Genomic DNA, 27,318 nt, shown 5'->3' with positions numbered 1-27,318 from the left:
CCCAGGAGTGGTCGACCAACAAAGATCACTCCAAGAGCAAGGTGTGTAATAGTCGTCAAGGTCACAAAGGACCCCAGGGTAACTTCTAAGCAACTGAAGGCCTCTCTCACATTGGCTAATGTGAAGGTTCATGAGTCCACCATCAGGAGAACACTGAACAACAATGGTGTGCATGGCAGGATTGCAAGGAGAAAGCCACTGCTCTCCAAAAAGAACATTGGTGCTCATCTGCAGTTTGCTAAAGATCATGTGGACAAGCCAGAAGGCTATTGGAAAAATGTTTTGTGGACGGATGAGACCAAAATAGAACTTTTTGGTTTAAATGAGAAGTGTTATGTTTGGAGAAAGGAAAACACTGCATTCCAGCATAAGAACCTTATCCCATCTGTGAAATATGGTGGTGGTAGTATCATGGTTTGGGCCTGTTTTGCTGCATCTGGGCCAGGATGGCTTGCCATCATTGATGGAACAATGAATTCTGAATTATACCAGCGAATTCTAAAGGAAAATGTCAGGACATCTGTCCAGGAACTGAATCTCGAGAGAAGGTGGGTCATGCAGCAAGACAACGACCCTAAGTACACAAGTCATTCTACCAAAGAATGATTAAAGAAGAATAAAGTTAATGTTTTGCAATGGCCAAGTCAAAGTCCTGACCTTAATCCAATCGGAATGTTGTGGAAGGACCTGAAGCGAGCAGTTCATGTGAGGAAACCCACCAACATCCCAGAGTTGAAGCTGTTCTGTACGGAGGAATGGGCTAAAATTCCTCCAAGCCGGTGTGCAGGACTGATCAACAGTTACCGGAAACGTTTAGTTGCAATTATTGCTGCACCACAAGGGGGTCACACCAGATACTGAAAGCAAAGGGTCACATACTTTTGCCACTCACAGATATGTAATATTGGATCATTTTCCTCAATAAATAAATGACCAAGTATAATATTTTTGTCTCATTTGTTTAACTGGGTTCTCTTTATCTACTTTTAGGACTTGTCTGAAAATCTGATGATGTTTTAGGTCATATTTATGCAGAAACATAGAACATTCTAAAGGGTTCACAAACTTTCAAGCACCACTGTAACCTAACCTGCATGTCTTTGGGGGAAACCAGAGCACCCAGAGGAAACCCACACAGACACGTGGAGAACATGCAGACTCCACACAGAAAGGCCCCTGTCGGCCACTGGGCTTGAATCCAGAACCTTCTTGCTGTGAGGCGACAGTGCTAACCACTACACTACCATGCTGCCACTCGTAAATTTGCAAAGTGCAATACCAGGTCACTCTGCACCCACCAGAGGATCTTCGTAGATCTCAGGATCGAAATGGAGCATCTGTGGATACAGATCTGGTATGATTCGTTGTTGTCCAGCTGGAGCAAGAAATCTCCTTTAGCCACCCTTACGTTCAGAGAGGCACTGGACAGCCTCATCGCTTCCTTTATTACACTGTCTGTGGTTGAAGAGAACATAAGGAGATTATTACACACTTGTCTACACAATATGATGTAGAATTTTTTTAAAAAATTAATTAAGGATGGTACCGAGAACTGGCATGTTATCCAACTGTTCCCTGGTTAGGATGAGTTGAGGATCTTTAGCATCGACTTTCTGGTTTGAACTCTCAAACACGTGCTTCACTTCCTCAGTAGCTGCCTTCATTGCTGCTGGACATCTTTAAAAAAAATAGACAGTTTTAGAGTTGGTAAAGAAATTGAACAGAATCGACACCAAGTGTTTAGCTGTAGGTCAAGGCGTGCTGTACTGATCAAGTTTCTCAGATGAAAGAGTGAAGGAACATCTTCAACATCATGCAACAAGAGTTCCTTTCTTTACTCTGACCAGAATATTAAAAAAAAAAATCGTCCATATGCTAAGGGACACCTTGAATTGTTGGATTCTATCTATACTACTAAAGAAGGGCTGTCTGTCTCTCTGTTCACCTATGCAAATCAACACAGCCGGACACACTCCATACTTCGCTCATGGATTGGTGACACCCCAGAGGGGCCCAAGACAACATTTTTGATTTTCCAAAACATGGGATTAGTGTTAATCTAACACACTATTCATTTCCTATAGGCTACATGCTCACGCTAACACACTGCATGCAGCCTCGGTGCGGAATCCCCTCCCCCACTTGCCTGAGAGTTTTGATTGTACAGGACCTCGCAATCGGTGCTCTTCACTGAAGACTTCTGCTAGGACCAAGTTTACAGTACGTTAGGTTGACGTGGGGTGGCCTTGGGCTGAGGTGCCCTTGAGCAAAGTACCGAACCCCTGACTGCTCCCCGGGTGCTCTGGTATGGCTGCCCACTGCTCTGGGTGTGTGTATTCACTGCTTCAGATGGGTAAAATGCAGAGGATGAATTTCACTGTGCTTGAAGTGTGCATGTGACAAATAAAGGTTTCTTCTTTCTTCTACATTACTGAGAAGATACGGGAAGCAATTTAGCCCTTGTGAAGAGCACCATTCAGAGGAACTCAGGTTCACAGGCAATAACTACTAGTGTAGAACTATTAAGGGTGCCTCTAAACAGGAAAGTCATATGATTCTTCTTCTTCTGCCACAGTGGATCTGTTCCACATATTTGATTTGGTGTAGGTTTTACACCAGATGCACTTCCTGACGCCACCCTCCCCAGTCTATCTGGGCTTGTGTTGGGGTTCACCCCAGTCAGAGACCCCGATTCCTTCGTGGGCCCCCCTCGGATCCGAGGACGAATGAAACAGGTCGATAGAAACAGACAGGGGAACACCAGAGAGTTCACATGCCAGTTTATTCGCACAGTCACTTCGTCGAAATGAAAACATTCTTGGAAACATCTTATAGTATCTCTGTGTTTATGTTTTGTCTTCATGTGTGTGTGTGTGTAATGGGTGTGCGTCTATGTAGAAGTGTGTAATGATCTTGAATCAATCATAATATAATAACATATTTCTGATGATAGTAAGGTACAGATAGATATCAGAGTTTCGGCTTATGGTCAATATTATGGTTAATATTCATTACATAGAGCATGGAATGTCTAAACACAGATAATGTCTAGTCTACAGAGTCTATTCGGAAAAGGTCAAAGACATTAGTTTGCACAGAAAGGATCTTAATACTTAATTTCTTAACACATGAATGTGTGTTAAGTCAGTAAATTACATCTTGATTTCATCAACATAAGCAAAATAACAAATAACAATATGTCTTTAATAATGCTAAAACAAAGAATGTTATAAGAAAATATACATAAAAAATAAGAACAACTTAAACATAAGAACAATGAGAATATGTCTGAAAGAGAGAGAACAATTAAACAACTAACCGGATTAAACTCATAACTAAATTAGGTTAATGCTTTTAAACTAAAAACCCTTAGAATCATAAGATCTTAACTATAATTATAATGTGATTATGAAACTAATCTAAAACTATAAAACTAACATTAATCACGGAATGCATTCATTAATTATGGGATCCAAATCACTACCATAGTATATTTCAAGCTTTTAAGAAGCTATAAACCTAAGTTTCAACTAAACATGAATTAACATAAACATGAACCTTAATTCTACCATTTCAGAGTGTGTGTGGGTCGATCTGACACCAAAACAGACCTTGGTGAATCTTTCAGACACCTCTCTGAATGAATACACATTCATATCAAAAAATAAACAAAATGTTCCCAAACAATGTCCAGCCGAGACATAAGGTCGTTTTTAACTGAACCTTAAGTTAATCCTTAATTTTGTCACCATTTTAATAAATTACTGCCTTCTGGGTCAAGAAGAATACTTATATAAACCTAACAATCCCCCCCTTTGATAATATTATAAATTATAAAACAAGAACCGTCTGAGGGTTTAGAACAAAAACCACCAACAAAGATCACTAGTATCACTATTATCAAATCCTAGGATCATATTTGATCATTATCACCTCATGATCATATATGTGATTACATCGAGAATTAATCTTGAGTTAATCTTTGCCCTTCTTGACGTATATTGGTGCTCAGAGGGTGGGCATGCCCAATCAGCCCTCGTCCCACCTCACCGGAGCTTAGAGAAACTCAAAACCTCTTAATTCCCAGATACACACTACTTCCTTCAGAGTAATTTGTTCTAAAACAGTGAGGGGAAAAATGAAATTAGAAGGCATATCGACCTATAGTGAGAACAGAGTCCTGTAAGAATACAGAGTTTCAGAGCATGGAGATGTGTAATAATAGTAGAAAACGGCATCAGATGAAAGACATAACACATTCGTGTGGTGTGCGCTTGTGCAGTCCAGTTAGCGAAGTTAGTCCAGAAGATGTTGTCTCGAAGTCCAGCTCGAGCGGGTAACCCTGCTCCGAGCAATGAAGTGGTCCAGAAGGCTCGGGCGGGTAACCCTGCCCCGAGCGAAGATGAAGCAGTCACGAAGGCTCGGGCGGGTAGCCCTGCCCCGAGCAACAATGAAGTCACGAAACCCGTGATGAGGACTGTCATGGTTGTAGTGAGGATGATTGGTTCCAAATGGGGCGCAAGATCTCTTCCCCTCTTTGTTCACAACGTCTTGAGGATTCTCAGTCGAATCTGTGTAGAGCTCAGAAATAGAGAGAGAGAGAGAGAAAACTGGCCAGAGGGAGACTAGATAGGGACACAAAAAGCGTTAATAGCAGCAAACTTGTTATTGTAACACAACTTTGTTATGGAGCCTTCTTCAATCGAGTGGCATGGATCCACTGTGGAAAAAGATCAGTTAAAACAGCAGCAAAAGTAATGGCGACTATGTCTGCAGGCCCATTATATCGTTTTCCCAATTGTCCAAATCATTACTTTAAAAAGTCATCACACCAGCACCTGTCTCCCACGTGAAAGGGGTGTGTGGTGGAGATAATGTTGTATTATTGACCTTGGTACAAATTTTATGCAACTTATCTATAAGGGCTGCAGAATACTCATCCATATGCATTTTCAAATCAGAGGTACCCGGAGCCGGAGTTCCCTTCTTCCAGGGGAGAATAATTTCTTGGTGTCACACGAATTTCAGCCAGAATGAATTATGGATTACAGAACCAAACCTGTGTCCTGCATGACCTTAATTAATTTGTCTTTCAATGTTCGATTGGTACGTTCTACGATACCAGAGGATTGAGGAATGTGAAAACACCAGTTTAGCTTAGAGATACTTACGAAGGTTTTGTGTGACTTTTGAGGTGAAAGGGGTACCCTTGTCTGAGTCTATGGCATTTTAAACCCCATAACTATAATAATAATTATTATTGATTTCTTATTATTTTATTGTTGTTATTTTATTGTTCTGCTTTTATTGTTTGTTTTGCTTTTTTACTGTCCAGTGTTCTTAGGTACCTTGAAAGGCACTTATAAATAAAATGTATCATTATTATTATTATAACTAGGTATCAAAACGAGTAACTACCTTCGTGTTCTCTCGAGAACAGGGAAAAACTTCTACCCATTTAGAGAATTTGTCCATAATCAAGATGACAACAATCAAATGAGAAAGGAAGAGCGTATGTCTCATGCAGAATATCAGGCTGATATTGATTGAACACACAGAATAACCACAGAGGTATGATAAATATCATAAATTATTAAACATCAACAAAGAGTACTTCCCCCATCCGTAGAGGGCTGGAGGAGAGATCAGACCTGATACTAGTAGTATGTACGATTTTCAGACAGACAATATCAATGTCATCCCAAATATCATCCCGAGAATTAAGGAGGCGTGCGAGAGCGCGACCTACATTATCAAAAGAGGATGTGACACGAATTTAGAGATTGTTAGTAGAACAGAGAATAAACAGTCATATGTTAATTTAATTATCTATTAAATTACTGATTAATTAATTTAATGGGTCTGTCAATTTTGCAACCATCAAAGCACATGCGGAGACAGCCCCCAGACATGCAAGTAAGCCTTGAGCAACAATGTCTAATGTTTTGGATAAAAACGCACAATGATGCATTCCCCCCCCCTCATGTTCCCCAGAGGCCGTGCCCCGGTGTTCACAGGCACAGAGGTGGAAGGGCTTGAAGTGAGCAGGTGACCCAGGGGCGGAACAAAGGGTGCTTTTGAGGGAGTGATAAGCGACCACCATAGCGTCAGTCCAGGTCAAAGGATGTTGCAGTGGATCGTGATGAGAGATTGCGGAACGGAGAAGCTTGTCATATAAAGAGCAGTCAGGGATCCATTTTCTGACCCAGCAGGGCGTTTTGTGTCTAGAATGACAGCCTTGAGAAAGTTCAAAACTTCAAAAGTTCAAATACTTAAGTGTCCATGCAATATTGCAGCTTGGTTCTGGAAACCTTAAAGCCCTTATGCGCCAGATGTTGGAGCGGCGCAAGTGTCAGTGTCTTGGCAGATTTCTGGTGACTCAGCAGACACCAGAACACAGACCACTGAGTCCTGAGGGAGGGAGAAGGTCACAGAGCGCGTTATGAATTACAGCTGAAAAAAAAACAGCAGGAGAGTCAAATGAAACCTCGAGTTCAAACGCTATCTTCTCATGTGCGTGAAAAAAAAGGCAGAACAGAGATCATTAATGGCAGGAACCTGTGATATTACAGAAGAAACAATCAATTCATTAATCTTAGGTAAATCTTGTGTAAAGTGTCTCGCCACGCCTTGCTCGAGAAGAGACTGTAGGATGACATGGATCCAGAGAGAGAGGTACTGCTTAACATAAACAACTTAACTCTGTTAACTCTGTTTCTTGCTGAAAAAAATTATGGTTAACTAAATACATTAAAAGCCTATCCATTCCATATCCTCTGTGGTTTTTAAAGGCAAAAGTATGGAGGTTTAAAACTTCAGCAAACAGTTAATCAGAGCATTTCATATCAATAGTTCGAAATTAGGAGGAACATGGTTAAGCTTAGCCTCATAAGTAGCAATAAGTTTAAAGAAAGATAAGGAGATAAAAAACAGGGCAAATTGAAATGACACACAATTTCACTGAATGTAATTTTGAATGAAATTGAATAGCTGATAAGCACTCGTTGGATTCAATATGTGACAGAGACTCAAAATACATTTTTAATTCAATTAACAGTATTAATGAGAATTGGTTGTCTGTCTTGGACATTTTGACTTTATGTATAGGGAATTTACCTAATAATATAAAGAGATTCCTTATTAAATTGATTATTGTGAGAAAGTGCCAAAAATAATGATTTTCTCTGCCCATTGCAGATTTCTGTGGCTGTCCTTGCCTGCTGTTCTTGCATGAGTTATTTATATTATAGCTATCTGTAACAGTCTGGGAGTCTTATAGAGATGGAACAATTATTCAAAATATTATTTATAATAGGACGACAATTATTCAAAAAATGTCAAAAATGAAGTAAAGAGCGGGTTAGCTCGCTGTTGAACTAATTTCATGCTTCCCAGACAAGACACATTTCGCTAAAACGCATCAGAAACAGGAGTCTATAGGATATTTAAAGGTTAGAATTACATATGATTAATAAAAATACCACCACATGATCAGTTTTAAAATGTTTTAGATCAACATTAAACATTAGGTTAAACATTAAACTTTTCGGCATTTCCATTCACACGTAGGGTAAATATATTTGATGCCTTTTATTATGCCTTTAAACAGGAAGTGGTGTAATACTCAATATTTTAAAAATGATTCCTGATAAATATCTTCAAATCTGAAAGTGATATTTGATTTGGCTGAATTAATCAAACTCGAAGCCTTAACCTCCTAAGACCCAAGCTGTTTTTTTTTACATGCATTTTTTTATTTCTTTTTGCTATTTGGGCTTATTAGAACCTGATTAGAATAAAAACTAAGCATCATCTTTGATAAGATGTACTTTTTGAGAAAACGTATGTCCACATATGTGGATTCTTGTTCTGAATTTCTAAAAAGTGCTGTCCACGTATGTGACCGCTAGGCCCTAGGAGGTTAAATATATTTCTTCTGTTTTTACCATGTCTGTCTAATTTAAGTGAATGTTTTAAAAATGGTTTTTGTGTTGTACAGTTATTTCATTATTTAAGGTCTGAATGCATAGAATTACTGCCCAAATCTGATGAGACGAGAGTTTTGCCCTAAAGAGCTGCTTTTTCTTTTATCCAGTGCGCATGCCCAGTTCACAAGCATCATGGGAACTGGAGTTCTCATGTTATTTTGCCGTCACATACTTCGTATTCATCATTTATAAGATCTAGACATGAAACTGCATTAATAGCTGCACTATTAATTATTAAAACACATTAATAGTCTTGTAGAGTGCTCGCGGACCTGTTCAGAGATCACCTCGCGGACCACTCGGGACTTTCCTGATAACTTTCCAGTTACAAGTTTCGGACTATCAACACACAATGAATATAAAATAAAATGCAGATGATCTACTCACCAAACGCTGAAACTAATTGATTAAGAAGCAGATTTTTCCTCTGATGATGTTAAGGGAAGAGGATCTCGGATTTCTAACAGTGATGAGATTCACAGACGATTCGGATCTTCTTTGGGACGAAACATAAATGACTCGATCGAGCGAATCGATACAGACGCATGGACCGCATTTGTTGAGTTCATGCACACGTAATGGGTTGAGGAAAGTTCATACTTTAATTTCATGCAGCATGAAAGTGTGATTATTGTTTACAATTTGAAAACAGGAATACAAATAAGGTTTCCGTAGTTTCTGAGTCAAGAATCAAGAGTGAATCAAGTAAATTGATTCACACGCATACGAGTTTGTTCTAAAGAATCGATTCAGTGAAGCTTTCGTTGAGATTAAAATGCACAATATACAGAATGTCCGTATTTTATACGGATTTGATTCAATAAACATAGTATACGGGCGTACAAATAAAGTTATACGGATTCTTTTTAACAAAAAACACTTCAATATTTATTTAGAGCTATAATCAATTCCCACGATGATAAAAGAGCACATAACATTTACACTTTGTGTTTTTTTTTTGTCAAACATTGAAGCTTTGTATTCATTCTTAAAGTTTATTGAATAAAAAGTACCTGGGATATATCATTGTTAATTATCATTCAAATTTTAGGTAAATCATTTTAATTTGCATCTTATAAGGATTTTATAAGGGAAATAAGGATTTTGGAAGTTGGTTATACCAGGGCCGTTGACAGCTTTGGCTGGGCCCGGGACAAAATAATCTGAGTGGGCCCCCCCCCAAATAATCTGAGTGCCCCCCCCCCGCCACACACACACATACGCGTGCACGCACATCGCCACACAGCAACCACCCACACCCAACCCCTCTTTTCACAGTCTCCATTCACTCCAACCCTTAAATAACAGGTATTCCAAGCCCATTATAACAGTCAACCATTTTATTTCAACATTTCAACATATTTACAGTTTGAACATTTCCTTAGTCTGCAACTATTCAGGTGCGAAATGCAATGCGCCGGACTTTTGCTGTGGCAAAGTCGTCAATAAGGTCATTGAAGTCCAGCTTCTTTGCAAGTTCGCGCTCTATAGAGAGCATAGCCAGCCCATTGAGCCTCTCCTGTGACATGTTTGAGCGCAGGTAGTTGATAAACCAAAATGATTGTTTACGGGATGGAACTGGGCCTCAATGAGAACGGAGTTATGGCTTTCCCAAAATCTGAACATAGAAGCATCACCACTAGTGATGTGTACAGTGAGTTTTTCAGTGTATTTTTTTGTCTTGTTTCTCATAAACGTCCTTTCCGTACTCGATTTAAAATGTTACAAAAAAAATTGTCACCCTCCCAACCACGTAACATTAGCCTATCTGACCTGGGGGCTGACACGTTTATTACGGATAAACCAAAAGGATTACAACGTTCCCTGGATATAGAACTGGACCGAGAAGATTTCAAAATCTTAACGTGTAAGCAACAACAATAAAACAGAGGTTGTTTTATTCATTTAGGGCTTATTAGGCTACTTTCATTAATTGCGCTTTTCATACAGGCCTATCATTTTTCACTTGAGCAAGGGAATTGTTTGAAGAGTATCCAGTCTAAGCGAAAGTTTAATGTTTTGCAACAGACTAACCTCAAAACACCCCATTTATAGCCCATTCGTTACATTAAACTCTATCTAGCTGGCAATTTCACATGCCATCGTATCTACACGGGATGATTTCCAACAAAATAAGGTTTAATTAACAAGAGGCAGCGTTCCACGGGCTTTCAGCTAACCGGAGTCCAGCTCAGCGCAGCTCAGCAAGCGTGCCTAAAACATTTGGATATGATTGCGGGCCAATGTGCTATTCTTTGCTTCATTGAGATATATGCAACACAGTGTTATTAAACCGATATGTTTATGAAATAATTCAATGCCCTGTGCATTTCAGTGTTCACTCAGTGTACCCTGCTATCCCCTACTTTATAATTATGAATGGCGCGTCGCGCGTGCTGGGGTTACATTACGGGGCTGGAAAAAAGTTATCTGTGTCTTACCTGGCTCAGCTGCCCCACTGCCTTCACCACCTGCTGCATCATCTGAATCTTTTCTAAAATATCTATGCAGTGAGCCCCTGAGGCTCTTGGCTTCTTCATCTCTTTTTCTCTTTTCTTTTCTTTGCTCCTGACTTGTGCATGTTGGCAAACGGACTCGCACGCTTATTGTCGAAGCGTTATGATGGAATAGTGCCGTGTTATTTGGCGGCTTAATCAAAGACCAAACCATTTCTGCATTAGGGGTGGTAGGTGGGTTCTTGAATCTATTTTCGAAGACAATAAAGGCAAAAGAACCAGAAATCATTCATTGAATGCAAATATAGCACATTTTTCTCCCCCAAATCAACACATTTTGAAATGAAACAGAATGATTAATGGCATCTTCATGAGGGACCAGTTCTGGGCCGCCCCTCATGCCTGGGCCCGGGACAAAATACCCGGTTGTCCCCCCCTGTCGACGGCCCTGGGTTATACCGGTTTGATTGACCAAAGGTTTGACATTTATGCACACCAGGAACACAGTTCTGACTGTTCATGTCCAGAGTACTGATTTGTTGTTTCATTATTTTGTGCATATCCAGTAATGCCTTATGTAAATGCTAAAACAATTAAAGATACATTACACAGCTCCCAGAGATTGCAAATACCTGGATGAGGATAAATCAAAACTGAGCCGGCCAAATTGTCTAGAATCTGTGTAGAATGCTAAACCACATCCAATCCCGTGGGTTTTTTCTCGGGGTCTGGGTACCTTAATACAATAATACAATTAATATAATACAATTTTTCCCCCCATGGTGGCTGCACGAAGGAATCAAAGATTAAAAGCGCGCTCTTCCCGTGACAGCTCCTTCACTTCACGAGGGTCACCTTCCCGTAAACAAATTACGAGGTTTACCAATCTTCCCGTGGCTCTTCCAAGCCCCGTAACGTCCCGTAAACAAGAATCTATGAGGTTCCCCAAACGTCCCGTGCCTCTACACGAGGTTTACCAAGAACATAACCAGAATTATAAACAACTGGGTCTCTTTTCTTTTTTAAATTACTACCAACCAGGCGGAAGTCTAACCAATCAAATTATAAATTAAAATTAAAATAATTTAATCACCTGGTTGGCAGTATCCCACTTCTGACACCAAATTGTTGGGGTTCACCCCAGTCAGAGACCCCGATTCCTTCGTGGGCCCCCCTCGGATCCGAGGACGAATGAAACAGGTTGATAGAAACAGACAGGGGAACACCAGAGAGTTCACATGCCAGTTTATTCGCACAGTCACTTCGTCGAAATGAAAACATTCTTGGAAACATCTTATAGTATCTCTGTGTTTATGTTTTGTCTTCATGTGTGTGTGTGTAATGGGTGTGCGTCGATGTAGAAGTGTGTAATGATCTTGAATCAATCATAATATAATAACATATTTCTGATGATAGTAAGGTACAGATAGATATCAGAGTTTCGGCTTATGGTCAATATTATGGTTAATATTCATTACATAGAGCATGGAATGTCTAAACACAGATAATGTCTAGTCTACGGAGTCTATTCGGAAAAGGTCAAAGACATTAGTTTGCACAGAAAGGATCTTAATACTTAACATAATTTCTTAACACATGAATGTGTGTTAAGTCAGTAAATTACATCTTGATTCCATCAACATAAGCAAAATAACAAATAACAATGTCTTTAGTAATGCTAAAACAAAGAATGTTATAAGAAAATAAACATAAAAAATAAGAACAACTTAAACATAAGAACAATGAGAATATGTCTGAAAGAGAGAGAACAATTAAACAACTAACAGGATTAAACTCATAACTAAATTAGGTTAATGCTTTTAAACTAAAAACCCTTAGAATCATAAGATCTTAACTATAATTATAATGTCATTATGAAACTAATCTAAAACTATAAAACTAACATTAATCACGGAATGCATTCATTAATTACGGGATCCAAATCACTACCATAGTATATTTCAAGCTTTTAAGAAGCTATAAACCTAAGTTTCAACTAAACATGAATTAACATAAACATGAACCTTAATTCTACCATTTCAGAGTGTGTGTGGGTCGATCTGACACCAAAACAGACCTTGGTGAATCTTTCGGACACCTCTCTGAATGAATACACATTCATATCAAAAAAATAAACAAAATGTTCCCAAACAATGTCCAGCCGAGACAGAAGGTCATTTTTAACTGAACCTTAACTTAATCCTTAATTTTGTCACCATTTTAATAAATTACTGCCTTCTGGGTCAAGAAGAATACTTATATAAACCTAACAGCTTGGGACCAGCATTAAGTATGCACTTGCTTGTGCAACACCAATGGCTGGGTGTTTTACCTAACCTGCATGTCTTTGGACTGTGGGGGAAACCAGAGCACCCAGAGGAAACCCATGCAAACACTGGGAGAACATGAAAACTCCACACAGAAAGGCCCCATCAGCTGTGAGGTTTGAACCCGGAACCTTTTTGCTGTGAGGTGACAATGATACCCACTACACCAGGAAAGTCATATTATCAAGAAGGACTGAGTCTATGAACGTGACAGCTGCAAGCAGAAAACAAGTTTCATATCAACATCGTAACATGCAACCATACGAGTGATGATGTATTTGTTCTATTTGGGATACCACTAAATGATTAATGCCATAGATGAGACCTTCACTGAATAACCAGGTACAGTCGAGACCTTTGCCAAGTTCCATCAATTAACCTTGACCACTGTTAGCAGTATCTACTCTGCTTAGAGATAGCGGAAAGGTATAACTGACGATCTCAAGGATTCCGTTTGATAAAACCTGAATGAGACCTTCCTCTGTAGACCTTCACAACTACAGTAAAGATCACTACCAAGAGCCATAAAGTGTTGTTTCCATGACTTCAAATAACCCTGACTGCTATCAGTAGTGTCTGCTGTGCTTGGAGGAAATAAGCTCATGCAGGAATGTTACCTGATCAGGTAAAAGAGACTCCAGAAAGTTGCTGGTAAGGTGTTGGCTTGTGAGGCCCACAGGATAGCAACGTGAGTCCTGGCTTTGCTCAGCTCGTTGAAGGTTGATAATGAGTCATTGAGCTGCATTCGCAGCAATATGAGGTCAGAAAACTTTGTGCGCTTGCTGAGGTTCTCATGCAGCATGGTTTTGGCAAGGTTCTCTCGTGCACTGTGGCCACTCTTGAATACGTGGATGGGGAGGCCTGCGACGAGCGCAGGGAAAATCTCGTCGAACTCCTTGAAGTTCTCAAGAGCACTGAGGACGAGGGCTTTCTGGGCTTGTTGACGTGCAGCAGTCTTGTCTCCATTCAGCTCCTTTCCGAACAGCGTGAGGTAGCCAGACTCGAACATCACTTTGTAGCAGAAAGCGAAGATTCCATCCACTTCCCATTCAGAGCTGCTGGATTTAAGCATGTTGGACTGCAGCATGACACTTTGCAGGTTCTCCATCATGGTTTCAATGAGAGAAGGAAGTGCATCGCCTTGCAACGTCTTCAGAAAGGTCTGGTGAAGGTTCTCGGTCGTGTAGCCATGACTCGGGTCCATACTTTCATGACCAAATGCCTGCAGGAACAGATCGTCAGATCAGATGCAGATGTTTGCCCAAGACTGGTCCTATATTCTTGTCTACATTTGGCAAGTAGAATGTCATGTATGTCTAAGGCAAATGATGCCATGAAACCTGATTTATTAAACATTATTTTGTTATGACTGAACATGACCATTCTGTACTTGTGCCACTCAGTTAGTCTTCCTTCGCATGGGACTTTTTTTTTTTACCTTGACAGATGCTGCAAAGTGAAATTTTTTTCCAGTCTAGATGCCTCCCTTGACGGATAACAATGTGGTAAGAGAATGGGTCACAGAGGAAGTGAACATACTGGCCGGTGGTCTTACATGTGAAAATGTGACCATATTTCTTCTGTCTGCCACGGAGGAATTCCAGTGGGTTGGCGCCAAACTGAAGCGCACAACCCATGTAGGGGATCCAGCCATTTTCTACTGGAGGTTCACCTGGCTGTCTGAAACACATACAACAAACTGAAATGAGCTAATAACTCAGCTTTTAGTGGCCAAATCGGTAAATGATTGGTGAAATGGATTGCATTTAACTAAATATGTTTCCTTACCTACAACAGAAATAATGAAGTCATTCTGAAATATTGCATCACCATTACAGTATCACGTACAGGACTACACTCTTTCCATGATGCCATTGTACAGGTTTTTCAATTTCACACCAGGAACTCAAGCACATTTCAGTCCCAATCTAATTGAAGATCACCCGCTTAAATTCAAAATGCAAGATTATACTCGCCGGCTACTTTATTAGGAACACCCCTACATCCACCTGCTGGGTGGTGCAGTTCTCTAACCAGCCAATCCCTTGACAAAATCATACAGATACAAATCAAGAGCTTCAGTTCATGTTCACAATGTTCAAGCATCAGCACAGGAAAAATTGTGATCTCACAGTGAAGTTTGACTTTCTTTCACTGTGGTATGGGTGTTGGTTTGATCCAGATGGACTGGTTTGAGTATTTCAGAAACTGCTGATTTCCTGGGGTTTTCACACACAACAGTATCTGGAGTTTACACAGAATGGTGCAGAAAACAAAAAAGATGGAGTGAGTGAGTGAGCGACAGTTCTGTGGGTGGAAACAAACGCCTTGTTGATGAGAGGTCAGAGGAAAATGGACAGATTGGTTTGAGTAATTTGTTTTTTTTTTGCCAGGAAGGATATAGTAACTCATATAATCACTCTTTACAACTGTGGTGAGCAGAAAAGCATCTCAGCCGCAGAAAAAGGAACAGCAGAAGAACGCATTGGGTTCCACTCCTGCAGCCAAGAACCGGGATCTTAGAATCAGGAACACGTTCCTATTAAAGTGCCTGGGGAGTGTATTAGACATGAACAACATCTCCCAATAGTCTCTTAACACGCATGTGTCCAGTAATGGAAAGTAGTAATGGAAAGCTGCAGAAAGTGTGCATGAGACGACGGATGCAGTTTTAAAAAGTGAAGACAGGACTGTATTTGTCACACCAAATATTGACTTTGTTTAGTTTCCTGTTCACTGCTCTCTGTAGTTATTATTTTTTTTTTTTATGTAGAAATTGTTGAGTACTTAATTTTTGCTTTACAGCATTTCTCTCTTTGCTTTGCTCCTGCTTTGCTCCTGCTTGATCTTTATTTTACTTTACTTTCTCATTTAATTTCCACTACTTTTTCATTTTATTTTTCATCTTTATAAGCTTTTAATTTTAATTTAATTTCCACTATTTTTTCATTTTATTTTTCATCTTTATAAGATAAGTTAGCTTTTAAAACAAAATGCCAGGGGGCAAAAAATCCAGGAGATCCTGCAGAAAATGCACAGAACTAGAACAGAGGATTTCTATCCTGGAATCAAAGATTGATGCTCTGCCAAAGACTGATGAATTAAGAGCAATATCTCAGGAAAGGAGTACAGAAACAGTGGCTGAGAATGCAGAGAATGTACCCCGACAAGCCGATGACATTGCAGATCGAGTGGATGAATTCATCGATCTAACAGGGCAAAATGTGAGTACAGATGAAAATAAAAACAGAAGAGTTAGTACCGCAACACCAGCTTGTTCTGATACTATGCGACCCATGCTCCACAGCCATGCTATCAGAAATAGAGCTAGGTCTACAAATTACAATAGGATTTACAATCCTATGGAAAATCCACAGCCCATAAGGCTTCAGAACAAATTTGAATGCCTCAGGGATGTGGAAGCGGAATTTTCAGGCGGACAAACACATCGTAAAAAGAAATTGCATCACAACCGAAGAGCTGTGGGAAGAGGCAAAAAGCAGCTCATAACACCACCTGATCCCACAACCCTTGTTCTTGGTGATTACACTGTAAGACATTTAAAAGGGCATGGAATGATTATTTGCTGCCTTCCAAATGCATCCATCTCTGACACCAAAGACAGCATTTTGAAACTCATGTCCGAGCATAAAACTCATCTCATTATCTCTAGCCGCTTTATCCTTCTACAGGGTCGCAGGCAAGCTGGAGCCTATCCCAGCTGACTACAGGCGAAAGGCGGGGTTCACCCTGGACAAGTCGCCAGGTCATCACAGGGCTGACACATAGACACAGACAACCATTCACACTCACATTCACACCTACGGTCAATTTAGAGTCACCAGTTAACCTAACCTGCATGTCTTTGGACTGTGGGGGAAACCGGAGCACCCGGAGGAAACCCACGCGGACACGGGGAGAACATGCAAACTCCACACAGAAAGGTCCTCGCCGGCCCCGGGGCTTGAACCCAAGACCTTCTTGCTGTGAGGCGACAGCGCTAACCACTACACCACCGTGCCGCCGAGCATAAAACTATCAAACGTATTGTTGTGCATGTGGGAGCAAATGATGTTTTCAGAGAACAGCTGTTTGTCCAAGAGGACTTCAAGAAACTCTTTTCTCATCTCTATAAGACTGGAATACAATCTTTTATCAGTGGCCCACTCCCTGCAAGGGGAAGCTTTGCATTTAGTCGACTTTTCAGTCTTAACACCTGGCTTGGAAAAACTTGTTTTTCATCTGGTATGAACTTTATAGACAATTTTAACCATTTCTGGAATCGCAGAGAATTCTTCAAGCCAAACAGCACTGAACTCAGCTGGATTGGGACCAAAGTTTTAGCAGATCATTATAGACTTGCAATTTTCTCTCAGTCAACATTGAAGAGAACAGTTGATAAGATGTCACAGACTGACCTAGTTACAAACATAAACAATACCTCTGCAATGCCAAAACAATCATCTATGCAAGTCTTCACCAAGGACACACAGCCATCTGGAGCAGACTGCCAAGAACCATCTGGGACAGACTGCCAAGGACAACAACAATCACACGGAGAATGTGAGCATGCGATTTTATCATGCGATTCCATCCAGATTAAGGACCTGACTAAAGATAACCATGTCAAGGTTGCTTCGTCCACTTCTCGACCCCATGCAACTATCACAGAGACAATCAGTGAGACAGTCACCACAGAGACAGTCATGGAGACACTTACAAAGGCTTCACCAAAGTCTCGCTCTTCTGATTTTATCGTACCATCTCCGTCTCCCCCTTGCATGGATTTCCCTAATAGTATGCAAAAACTGCTGCCAATGGCTACACTCTCTTTTTCCAGCCCAAATCTGTCGCGACAAGCTGTGTACCCAGTTCATCAAAAATCAACCAACAGACTGAACTGTGTTCACCCAGGACTTTCAGCTGGCTACCAATCTTTTTCACCATCTAAAAGATACATGACATCTCCAATCCTCTCAATCTCAAACAAAATGGAACATAAAGAAAGTCTAGTATGATGTGCTAGGGGTCCCTGCATTGGGTGTAGTTTTGAAAACAAGCTGGGACCCAGTATGCCTATGCCATTCTCTATTCCTGTGTTGATAAGAAATAGAAAACATAGAGCATATTTAACCCAGGGGGTAAACCAGTCTAGTCTCCTTCCTGTTTCAAAACAACATCAGAGTGCCCAAGCAGATATTACTTCTAGACTTTCTGTAAAGCTAGCTCTTCTGAATGTTAGATCACTTTCAAACAAGTCATTTTTAATTAATGATCTTATCTGCAAACATAATCTTGATTTTTTGCTTCTAACTGAAACTTGGCTGGATCAAGCAAATAGTGCTACCACCCTTATTGAAGCAACTCCCCCAAATTTAAATTTTATGAATGTTACCCAACAGGGGAAAGGTGGAGGGATCGCAAATATATTCAAATTCTCTTTTCAATGTAAACAATCCTCACTTGGTGATTTTACATCCTTTGAACACTTATGTGCACTTGTTACATGCTCTCATAACATATTATTATTAACTATTTACAGGCCTCCGTGACATTCAGCCAAAGTTTTCCTGGAAGAGTTTGGTGAACTGTTGTCAGTCATTTGCTTAGAGTCTGACTGTCTTATTATATCTGGGGATTTTAATTTGCATGTAGATAATCCTGAAAACACTTATGCCAATGAACTACTTGCACTTATTGGCAACTTCAACCTAGTACAACATGTACAGGGGCCGACCCACTCTCGTGGTCATACCCTTGACCTTGTCGTCACAAAGGGTCTTACTGTTTCTACTACTGTTGTTGACCTGGCCTTATCTGATCATTTTTGTGTTTTCTCTGATGTTTCTATGTCTCCTCACATTCAGAATAGCTCAATGACTATGGGTAGGAGAGTCATAAACGACAACACATGTGTTCTCTTTGAGCAAGCTCTCTCTCGGATCTCAACCAAAATGTCAGACTCTGTAGATGATTTACTGGAAATTTTTAATTTAAATATGACCCAAATTATGGATGATATTGCTCCATTCAAAATCAAAAGAGTCAATGATAAGCAGAAAGCACCATGGAAGCAATGCCCAGCTGTTAAACTGTTAAAGAGAGAATGTAGAAAGACTGAAAGAAAATGGCGCAAAACTAAACTTCACATCCATTATCAAATCCATAAAGAGACGCTTTGTAAATATAATTATGAAATTCGTAAAGCAAGACAGTCTTTCTTCTCCAACATCATCAACAGGAATATGAACAATGCCCGTGTGCTATTTTCAACAGTAGAGAAGCTAACAAATTCCCCACCACAATTAGCACCTGAACTTCTCTCAGTTAATAAATGCAATGAGTTTGCATCCTTCTTTAAAGGTAAAATTGATCAAATACGACATAATATTGCTCATAATATATCTCAGTTGCAAATAATTGAAAAACTGCAATCACCAGTGACACAGATAGACAACTTCAACACAATGTCAGAATTTTGTTTAATTGATTATGAGACTCTTGAAAAAACTGTACAAAATCTCAGTTCCTCAACATCTGAATTGGACATTCTGCCCACCAACTTTTTTAAGTCTGTTCTACGTCTTATAATTACAGATGTGCTTCAAATCATAAATACATCCCTAGAGACTGGCGTTGTTCCTGTGTCCTTGAAAAAAGCCGTTGTAAAGCCCCTACTTAAAAAGAATAATCTGGATGCTTCAGTATTAAATAACTACAGGCCAATATCAAATTTACCATTCATCGGGAAAATCCTTGAAAAAATTGTCTTCAATAAATTAACTGCCTTCTTGATATCAAACAGCTGTTTTGATAACTTTCAATCAGGATTTTGTGCCAATCATAGCACTGAAACAGCGCTGATTAAAGTTATAAATGACATACATCTTAATACTGATGCAGGCAAAACATCGGTCCTGGTGTTACTGGACCTCAGTGCAGCTTTTGATACTGTTGATCACAACATACTGCTATATCGACTTGAACATTGGGTTGGGTTGACTGGTAAAGTTATCAATTGGTTAAAATCATACTTAAAAGATAGAAGCTTCTTTGTTACCATGGTAAATTGTACCTCAATGTCAATATCCTTGACCTGTGGTGTCCCCCAGGGGTCGATTCTTGGACCATTACTATTCAATCTTTATATGCTCCCACTTGGGCAAATTATCAAGAACAATTCAATTTTATATCACTGCTATGCAGATGACACCCAAATTTATCTTGCTCTATCACCTAATGATTATGCCCCCCTTGAATGTCTCTACCAGTGTATCGATTAAATCAACAGCTGGATGTCACAAAATTTTCTTCAGCTGAACACAGATAAAACAGAAGTAATTCTATTTGGAAAAAAAGATGAAAGACTCAGGATTACCACTATTCTTGACACAAAGGGGATTAAAACAAAAGAAATGGTTAAAAATCTTGGTGTTTTCATTGACAGCGAGCTAAACTTGACAGGCACATGAAAGCAATCACTAAAATGACATTTTATCACCTAAAAAACATTTCCAAACTAAGAGGACTTATGTCAAAAAATGATCTGGAAAAACTAATACATGCCTTCATCTCTAGTAGGGTTGATTACTGCAATGGCCTTTTCACAGGCCTGCCAAAAAAAAACCGTCAAATGACTTCAGCTGGTTCAAAATGCAGCGGCGAGGGTTCTCACGCGAACAAAAAGAACAGAGCACATTACTCCAATTCTAAGGTCCCTTCACTGGCTTCCAGTAAGCTACAGAATTGACTTTAAAGTATTGCTGCTGGTGTACAAATCTCTAAATGGTACAGGGCCCAATTACCTCTCTGATATGTTGCAGCGGCCTAACCCAATCAGATCTACCAGATCGCAGCAGAAAAATGTACTGTTAAAACCAGTTGTTAAAACAAAGTGTGGTGAAGCAGCTTTTAGCTACTATGCAGTGCAGCTATGGAACCAACTGCCAGAGGACATTAAAAATGCTGCTGCTGTTGGCAGCTTCAAATCTAGGTTAAAGACCAAGCTGTTTTCAGATGCTTTCTGCTAAATTATTAATATTGTCATCTCTACATGTTTTAAACTCTTTACTTTTACAGTCTCTCCATGTTTTAAATTTTTACTTAACTTTTATTCTATTTTATTCTGCTGTTTTTTTTAATTGAATTTTTATCTCATTTTATTATTTTATTTCTACTATTGTTTAATTCTTATTAATTTTCTTCCCCATTTATTTTATGTAATTTTATTTTCTATTGTTTCCTGTTTTGCTTTTACTTCTATAAAGCACATTGAACTGCCACTGTGTATGAAATGTGCTATAGAAATAAACTTGCCTTGCCTTGCCTTGCCTTGCATGTGTCTGAGACTTTTCCACTGTGATTAAAAAAAAAATAAAAATCTAATCCCTAATCCAGGCTTCCAACATGGAACACTGAAATTATAAAAACACAAATTCAGTTTCATCAGTTTAGGAAGTGAGAATCCTCACAGCTTGAATTACAAATGAAGCATTTCCTTAAATTCAGATTGCATCACTCAGCTAAATGTTATGCAAACCCATCTTGCAGCATCATCATCAGTGTATTGAGGACACCATGTTAAATAGCTCATCCCGCCCTAACAGGCCAGCAGTGCCCTCAAAATTAGCCCAATTATCTATAAAGCCCACACTGTTTTCAGAGCACCACCTGGACAACCAGCAGTTCAGTGACCATAACCTGCTGTAAGCTATATCACTACATCGCATTGGGATGGGGCCAGAGCATACTACAGCATCGGACATCTCATCTCATCTCATCTCATTATCTCTAGCTGCTTTATCCTGTTCTACAGGGTCGCAGGCAAGCTAGAGCCTATCCCAGCTGACTACGGGCAAAAGGCAGGGTACACCCTGGACAAGTCGCCAGGTCATCACGGGGCTGACACATAGACACAGACAACCATTCACACTCACATTCACACCTACGGTCAATTTAGAGTCACCAATTAACCTAACCTGCATGTCTTTGGACTGTGGGGGAAACTGGAGCACCCGGAGGAAACCCACATGGGCATCGGACATCGCCTTCACTAATTTAAACACCTTTATAAAGTTACTCCTATTAACCTCAGACTGATGAAGTTTGGCTTATCACCAAACAGCACTGTGCGGCAACTAATGACGTGGCAAATATCACTTTTGGCAGGCTCTGACAAATAAGACAAATGTTCTTCCAGGTTTTCCAGAATTTTAGAATTTTCTGAGCGTGCACACAGAATTAAAACAAGGGTTGTCACACAACCTGTCCTCCGTGGGACTGTAAGCAGGTGACACCACAGTCATTACAGGAATGAGGCCTGGCACAGAAGTCACAGATGGCTCACCGGAGTTAACACAAACAAGGTCTCGTCTCGTCTCGTCTTCTTCCGCTTATCCGGGACCGGGTCGCGGAGGCAGCAGTCTAAGCATGGAAGCCCAAACTTCCCTTTCCCCAGACACCTCGGCCAGCTCCTCGGGAAGAACACCGAGGCGTTCCCAGGCCAGCCGAGAGACATAGTCCCTCCAGCGTGTCCTGGGTCTTCCCCGGGGCCTCCTCCCGGGGGGACATGCCTGGAAAACCTCCCCAGGGAGGCGTCCAGGAGGCATCCGAAAAAGATGCCCGAGCCACCTCAGCTGGTTCCTCTCGATGTGGAGGAGCAGCGGCTCTACTCCGAGCTCCTCCCAAGTGACTGTGCTTCTCACCCTATCTCTAAGGGAGCGCCCAGCCACCCTGCGAAGGAAACTCATTTCAGCCGCTTGTATCCGCGATCTTGTTCTTTCTGTCATTACCCAAAGCTCATGACCATAGGTGAGAGTCGGAACGTAGATCGACCAGTAAATTGAGAGCTTCGCCTTTTGGCTCAGCTCCTTCTTCACCACGACGGACCGGTAAAGCGACCGCATCACTGCGGACGCTGCACCGATCCGCCTGTCGATCTCACGCTCCATCCTTCCCTCACTCGTGAACAAGATCCCGAGATACTTAAACTTCTCCACTTGAGGCAGGACTTCTCCACCAACCTGGAGAGGGCAAGCCACCCTTTTCCAGTCGAGAACCATGGCCTCGGACTTGGAGGTGCTGATTCTCATCCCAGCCGCTCCACACTTGACTGCAAACCGCCCCAGTGCATGCTGAAGGTCCTGGTTTGAAGAAGCCAACAGGACAACATCTCATCTCATTATCTCTAGCCGCTTTATCCTTCTACAGGGTCGCAGGCAAGCTGGAGCCTATCCCAGCTGACTACGGGCGAAAGGCGGGGTACACCCTGGACAAGTCGCCAGGTCATCACAGGGCTGACACATAGACACAGACAACCATTCACGCTCACATTCACACCTACGGTCAATTTAGAGTCACCAGTTAACCTAACCTGCATGTCTTTGGACTGTGGGGGAAACCGGAGCACCCGGAGGAAACCCACGCGGACACGGGGAGAACATGCAAACTCCACACAGAAAGGCCCTCGCCGGACCCGGGGTTCGAACCCAGGACCTTCTTGCTGTGAGGCGACAGCGCTAACCACTACACCACCGTGCCGCCCACAGGACAACATCATCCGCAAAAAGCAGAGATGAAATCCTGTGGTTCCCAAACAGGATTCCTTCCGGCCCCTGGCTGCGCCTAGAAATTCTGTCCATAAAAATTATGAACAGAACCGGTGACAAAGGGCAGCCCTGCCGGAGTCCAACATGCACTGGGAACAGGTCTGACTTACTGCCGGCAATGCGAACCAGACTCCTGCTCCGTTTGTACAGGGACCGGACAGCCCTTAGCAAAGAGCCCCGAACCCCATACTCCCGAAGCACCCCCCACAGAATACCACAGGGGACACGGTCGAATGCCTTCTCCAGATCCACAAAGCACATGTGGACTGGTTGGGCAAACTCCCATGAACCCTCGAGCACCCTATGAAGGGTATAGAGCTGGTCCAGTGTTCCGCGACCAGGACGAAAACCGCATTGTTCCTCCTGGATCCGAGGTTCGACTATTGGTCGAATTCTCCTCTCCAGTACCCTGGAGTAAACTTTCCCTGGGAGGCTGAGAAGTGTGATTCCCCTATAATTGGAGCACACTCTCCGGTCCCCTTTCTTAAAAAGATGGACCACCACCCCAGTCTGCCACTCCAGAGGCACTGTCCCCGACCGCCACGCGATGTTGCAGAGGCGTGTCAACCAAGACAGCCCCACAACATCCAGAGACTTGAGATACTCAGGGCGGATCTCATCCACCCCCGGTGCCTTGCCACCGAGGAGCTTGCAAACCACCTCAGTGACTTCGGCTTGGGTAATGGACGAGTCCACCTCTGAGTCATCAGCCTCAGTCTCCTCAGTGGAAGACATGACGGTGGGATTGAGGAGATCCTCAAAGTATTCCTTCCACCGCCCGACAATGTCCCCAGTCGAGGTCAACAGCTCCCCACCCGCACTGTAAACAGTGTTGGCAGAGTACTGCTTCCCCCTCCTGAGGCGCCGGACGGTTTGCCAGAATTTCTTCGAGGCCGACCGATAGTCCTTCTCCATGGCCTCCCCGAACTCCTCCCAGTTCCGAGTTTTTGCCTCCGCAACTGCCCGAGCTGCAGCACGCCTGGCCTGCTGAAACCCGTCGGCTGCCTCAGGAGTCCCGGAGGTCAACATGGCCCTATAGGACTCCTTCTTCAGCTTGACGGCATCCCTTACTTCCGGTGTCCACCACCGGGTTCGGGGATTGCCGCCACGACAGGCACCGGAGACCTTGCGGCCACAGCTCTGAACAGCTGCATCCACAATGGAGGTAGAGAACATGGTCCACTCAGACTCAATGTCCCCCGCCTCCCTTGGAAGCTGGGAAAAGCTCTCCCGGAGGTGGGAGTTAAAGACCTCCCCAACAGAGTGCTCGGCCAGACGTTCCCAGCAGACCCTCACCATACGTTTAGGCCTGCCAGGTCTGTCCAGCTTCCTCCTCCGCCAGCGGATCCAACTCACCACCAGGTGGTGATCAGTTGACAGCTCAGCCCCTCTCTTCACCCGAGTGTCCAAGACATAGGGCCGGAGATCAGATGAAACGACTACAAAGTCGATCATCGACCTCCGACCTAAGGTGTCCTGGTGCCACGTGCACTTATGGACACCCCTATGCTCGAACATGGTGTTCGTTATGGACAAACCGTGACTAGCACAGAAGTCCAATAACAAACACCACTCGGGTTCAGATCGGGGAGGCCGTTCCTCCCAACCACGCCCCTCCAGGTGTCACTGTCGTCGCCCCCGTGAGCATTGAAGTCCCCCAGTAGCACAATGGAGTCCCCAGTCTGAGCACCCCTCAGTACCTCTCCCAGGGACTCCAAGAAGGCCGGATACTCTATACTGCTATTTGGCCCGTAGGCACAAACAACAGCAAGAGCCCTCTCCCCAATCCGAAGGCGCAGAGAGGCGACCCTCTCGTTCACTGGGGTAAACTCCAACACATGGCGGCTGAGCTGGGGAGCTATAAGCAAGCCCACACCAGCCCGCCGCCGCTCACCACGGGCGACTCCAGAGAAGTGGAAAGTCCAGCCCCTCTCGAGGAGCTGGGTTCCAGAGCCCAAGCTATGTGTGGAGGTGAGCCCGACTATCTCTAGCCGGTACCTCTCAACCTCCCGCACAAGCTCAGGCTCCTTTCCCCCCAGCGAAGTGACATTCCATGTCCCAACAGCCAGCCGCTGTGTCCGGGGATCAGGTCGTCGAGGCCCCTGCCTTCGACTGCCACCCAATCCACATTGCACCAAACCCCTACTGCTACCTCTGTGGGTGGTGAACCCACAGGAGGTCGGGCCCACGTCACCTCTTTGGGCTGAGCCCGGCCGGGCCCCATGGGCAAAGGCCCGGCCACCAAGCGCTCGCATACGAGCCCCAACCCCGGGCCTGGCTCCAGGGTGGGGCCCCGGCTGCGTCCTACCGGGCGACGTCACGGTCCTGGATTTTTTTCTCCATAGGGTTTTTTTTTTTTGGTGAACTGCTCTTGGTCTGGCCTGTCACCTAGGACCTGTCTGCCTTGGGAAACCCTTACAGGGGCATAATGCCCCCGACAACATAGCTCCTAGGATCATTCAAGCACACAAACCCCTCCACCACAATAAGGTGGCAGTTCTAGGAGGGGCACAAACAAGGTATCGTTTCAATATATAGGCATGATGCACACGGGACTTTTTCCTCCTCTCCAGTGTTCTAATGACAATCTGTGTCATTCAATCTTCACTCAACCTTATAGGGGCCACAGAACTTTGCTTGGAGACTGGAACCAACAACAGGCAATAAGACTAAAACATGGTCACCTGGCTCGAAATGGCAACTGAGAGCTTTCTTATCATATTTGTTTTTTTTTTCATCTTAGACTGTGCCATGGAAAGGGACCTGCATGCCAGCTCACAAGCTGTGTGCATCCTCTCCCTGTCATCCACGAGATAGGCCTGAGCAGGGGGAAAGTCTTTCAACCGACGGTATAGCCTGATGAGGCAATCCTGGGCTTTTGCCACTCCCACATGAACTATGATGAGGGGTTGGATTTTGAGGGAGGGTAAAGTGCTTAGGTTGTAAATAGTGTAACTGTTTTCTTAAAGCAATCCAGGTAACTGTAGGGGTGAGGGTGGCCTTCTATAACCATTAGGCCATGGCTTCCCCTGTCGATATAATATTCTACACTGTTAGAAACAGGGGTACAGTAGGAGTCCATTTCTGTTCCTCAAGGTACAATCTACACTAGTATACCCTCCCTAGGGCACATTATTGGACCTCAAGGTAACTAGGTGTACCTTTATAGGGCTAAAAAGGTCCTTTTCCGTTTCCGGTTGAGAGTACACCACGTGCATTCTGGCTGCCGTATCTCACCGGAGCTTTTGTTTTTCTTTTTTGTGTTTGTGGAGTTTGATGTTTGTTTTTTGTTTTTATTTGAGTGTTTTGTCTGCCAGTTGTGGTGTAACTCCAGACCCAGTTTTGGACGTCGGTTCCCAAAACTGTCGGTTGCCGTGGGTGATGCCTGTGCTCCTTGCTATGGACTGCAGTGAGCTCATTGCTTATTTTAACATTGGGGTTGTCCAGCACTCTGTGCGGTGGTGCTTCTGTGCTTGGTGTGGTGTTCTGAGCAATGCTGCCCAGTGGCGTCATGCCGGCTGTGCAGGCAGTTTGGGACATACCAGTGCTCTGCACGGCAGTGCTTCTGTGCTCACTTTGTGGATCTATGGTGCGGTGTTCCTTGCGGTGTTGCCCGGCATCGTTGCGGCGGCTGTGCAGGTGGTGTGGGACTTGTTTTTGTGCAACTTTTGGTGGGACTGAGGCTGCTACACCACTAGAATGACATCCTAACCTTTATTTGGTGGACTTTTTTTCTCCCCCCCCTTTCCTTATAAGCGACCTTGTGTATTGAGAAAGGCTCTTTATAAATTTAACTTATTATTATTATTATTATGTTTCCAAACACTATATAAAGGGAACAAATGAGTACCTTTGTGGGTCCTGCCCCAGTGACAAGCTGGTGTACCCCTAAAGGTACAGTAATGTACTTTTTATTTTCTGAGAGTGTAGAACTAGTAGT

At 42.7% G+C, this 27,318-nt stretch overlaps 1 protein-coding gene and 1 pseudogene across 1 annotated transcript in view; one reads left to right on the top strand and one right to left on the bottom strand.

Annotated features, from left to right (window-relative positions):
- The window catches only part of LOC132864475 (NLR family CARD domain-containing protein 3-like), a 1,256,659-nt gene that overhangs the window by 909,726 nt on the left and 319,615 nt on the right, over positions 1–27,318 (top strand). The gene's annotated exons all lie outside the window — the stretch shown is intronic.
- LOC132864532 (cytochrome P450 7A1-like) overlaps positions 1–27,318 on the bottom strand; it is a 33,286-nt pseudogene that overhangs the window by 5,692 nt on the left and 276 nt on the right.

This window comes from Neoarius graeffei, chromosome 17 (assembly GCF_027579695.1).
Source record: "Neoarius graeffei isolate fNeoGra1 chromosome 17, fNeoGra1.pri, whole genome shotgun sequence".
In the NCBI taxonomy this organism is placed as follows: Eukaryota; Metazoa; Chordata; class Actinopteri; order Siluriformes; family Ariidae; genus Neoarius; species Neoarius graeffei.
This window is presented reverse-complemented; position numbering and strand designations above follow the sequence as displayed.